At 29.4% G+C, this 3,154-nt stretch overlaps 1 non-coding gene across 1 annotated transcript; it reads left to right on the forward strand.

Annotated features, from left to right (window-relative positions):
* Window positions 1-718: 718 nt before the first annotated feature.
* On the forward strand, window positions 719-790 carry TRNAD-GUC (transfer RNA aspartic acid (anticodon GUC)). The gene has a single exon. It is a non-coding gene; the product is annotated as a tRNA-Asp (tRNA).
* The last annotated feature ends 2,364 nt before the right edge of the window (window positions 791-3,154 follow it).

Below are 3,154 nucleotides of genomic sequence, written 5' to 3' on the forward strand. Positions count from 1 at the left end.
ATATATAATATATTTAGCTAACCATTTGTGTAAGAAATATACTCGTTTATTGAATAAATTCGGGAATATATTTTCAATACATAATCTCACAATGCTATTACTAACAGGAATACCAACCAATTTTAACTACCACTGCAAATTAAAAAATAACTAAATTTTTTCACACATGGGATTCTTTGGACACTTTAGTTCAGTGAAATTGAAGAATTTGGACTTTATTAAAGCTTCGAGCAAATTATGATAAACAACTAACTTCTTTCTTATTACTAACATAAAATATTATATATATATATATATATATATATATATATATATATATATATATATATATATATATATATTCTACACATGGGTATTAATCAATACTAATAAATATGCACGGTATGTGAAAGAAAATGAATGGGAAAGCGATTACCAGAAATTCGTACAAACAAAATAATATTATATTATTAAAATTATTTATAGATTAAAAATATTTCTTTAGGGATAATTAAAACAGAATTGCATAATGGACGTTTATAACTTATATATTATAAGGGTATCTAGATTTTAGTTGTTTATTTTTGCAGTATCTATCTTTTATGGGTGCTTACTCATATCTTTTACTTTAAATTTAACATTCTTTAGTCGAAAAATAAGGAATATTCTTGAAATAAAAAATATTTTATTTTTGCATATAAATAGTTTACATACGAGGTATCTCAAACCTTTAGCATGTTCTTCGGTAGTATAGTGGTCAGTATCCCCGCCTGTCACGCGGGAGACCCGGGTTCGATTCCCGGCCGGAGAGGACTTTTTTTACTCATTGTAATTTATTTAAATCTGAAATTAGTTCTTTTATAAGTTTAGTTTTTTATACATAATAGTTATTTTTTTGTTTTACGTACTGGATAATGTAATATAATTTATTAATAGTTATTACTAATAACTTACGACTTGTTATGTATTTTAATTACCTACATTTTTATTTTAAATGTTAAAAATACAATGCATATACATTTTTATAGTAAAGTGTACTCATTTATCACTATAATATAATTTTTGCAGCATTACCAAACCAAATCTAACTGAAGAGACGTTTTTATGAAAATGTTTTATATGAAACCACTTTTTAATATTCGTTTTGACAAACCAAATATTGATATGAAAAGTAAAGAACGTTAATTACGCTTCACACATTCACGCTTCATCGCAGCAACTTTCAAAACGGCCAATGCCACTTTATTTTTTGGAGTCTTTATAATTTTAACATTCCTGTTGAATGTTCTTTCAGATAATTGATTTTATGTGATGTTTTAGCGTTGGATTACTTTGTTATTTTGACATTTGTTTCATAGTTTTGATCATTGTTGTAATGTCCCCGCCACATTTGGAAATCCGGCTTGGGATCAACCGAGTCAGAGTTTAAGAAGCAACAAGTAGCGTATGGTGAAGAAATAAAGACTACATAGATTACAATGATTTGGATATGTCCCAAAAAAGTTATGGGGTGATCCGAAAAAATGGGAGGCTAATAATATTGTTCGATTAAGTGAAGAATGTTCTGAAACTCGCCGACTGATGGTGATGCTGTTGATAGCTCAGATTTGTCCCCTTTCTAACTATTACTTATTTCGATCGATAAGTAAGTTGATTTGGTTCAGTTGAAGGTTCACTCAATTGATGTTCACTGAAACATAAAAACAGTTACAATTTCTGATGAACAATATTTTCAATAATATATACTGTTTAATTGAAATAAAGCAATTTTAACAGAACGGAGGGGATTTAATATATAATATATAATTATTATATTATAATTAATATATATTGGATGTAATATAGTTTTCGATAAATAATATGTTAATATTATATGTGTATTATACTTTTTTTTTCGTTAAAGGAAATACTATATTTACAGTTGATGGTTAACACATATTTATTTAAACTATTGGTCATTTGATTCTAATTATCTATATAATTAATTAATAGTAAATGTATGGATTCTATTTCAAAAGAACGATTGCTAATTCGGGCTAAACCACTCATCCAGCCATTTTTAACTTCTTCGAGATCAGCGAAGTACTGCTCTGCGTGCCCCATCGACACGAAAACGTAGTAAACGGATGAATTTATGCCCGGAAAGTACGGCGGGTGCCGCAAAACTTCCTATTCAAGTTATTTCAATTCTTCTTTGAGTGGTTTTGCTGTATGAAACAGAGCATTGTCATGCTGAAATGTCCCCTTATTATGATTTTGAGTTTATTATGGACGTTTGGTGTCAGTAGCGATCAATATTAACTGTTTATACGGATTTCAACAGTTCATTATATATGCCCCCCATAGCCCCACCAGATACAGAGAAAAGTGTTATAGTCATTGGGACGGCTACGCCAGGTGATAATCATGATTTTTTTTGGATTGGGATTTTCGATATAAATTAATTTTTCATTATTCTCTAATTTCCCGTCCTTCAATTAATATAGTACTCATCTTTTCGTCTTTTGGATTTTTCTAATTGTTCATAATCGTTTAAAAAATGCGAATTGCTTAATATTAAATTGTTCTTCCAATTGTTTTTGAAGTTGTATTGGGTCCTCATCAAATAACTCCTGCAATTAGGCAATTTCAAATATTTTCGACCTACCAGGAGCTTCTTTGTCTTGAACGTTGATATAACCACATTTCAATTCTCGAAACTATGTTTCACGTATTCTTATGTTTGGAAAATGCTCACTATAATTCATCGACTGTTTCCTTTTGATGAAATTACTTCGTTTTTCAGAAACAAAACTTGCCATTTTTGAACATTTATAAATCATTCCCGCTATTATTTTGGATTAATATGAGTTATGTAGTTTTGAGGTTAAGGTCGGTAGAATAAAATTAAATATGCATTATATCAAAGCCCTCATAAATCATGCATACTTATGGCCAGAGAAGTATGTTTTAACTGGAAAATGATCACCGAAATATCTGGTATATATGTTATACAACGCGCTGATATAACTCTGGCTAATAAAAAAATGAAAGAGGATGTTTATGTTAGAAAGGAAGATGTGAGAGGTGGGTTGTGTCGACATATTCGTTTTCATTAGAATAGACGGCACTATCGTTGGTGATGCCGGCTTCAATAAGTCGCTACTTTGATGAGTTATGGTAAAATAGTTTTAAG

This window comes from Rhynchophorus ferrugineus, unplaced genomic scaffold (genome assembly GCF_030347505.1).
Source record: "Rhynchophorus ferrugineus isolate W39M unplaced genomic scaffold, kcgeb_rfMv2 rfM3, whole genome shotgun sequence".
In the NCBI taxonomy this organism is placed as follows: domain Eukaryota; kingdom Metazoa; phylum Arthropoda; class Insecta; order Coleoptera; family Curculionidae; genus Rhynchophorus; species Rhynchophorus ferrugineus.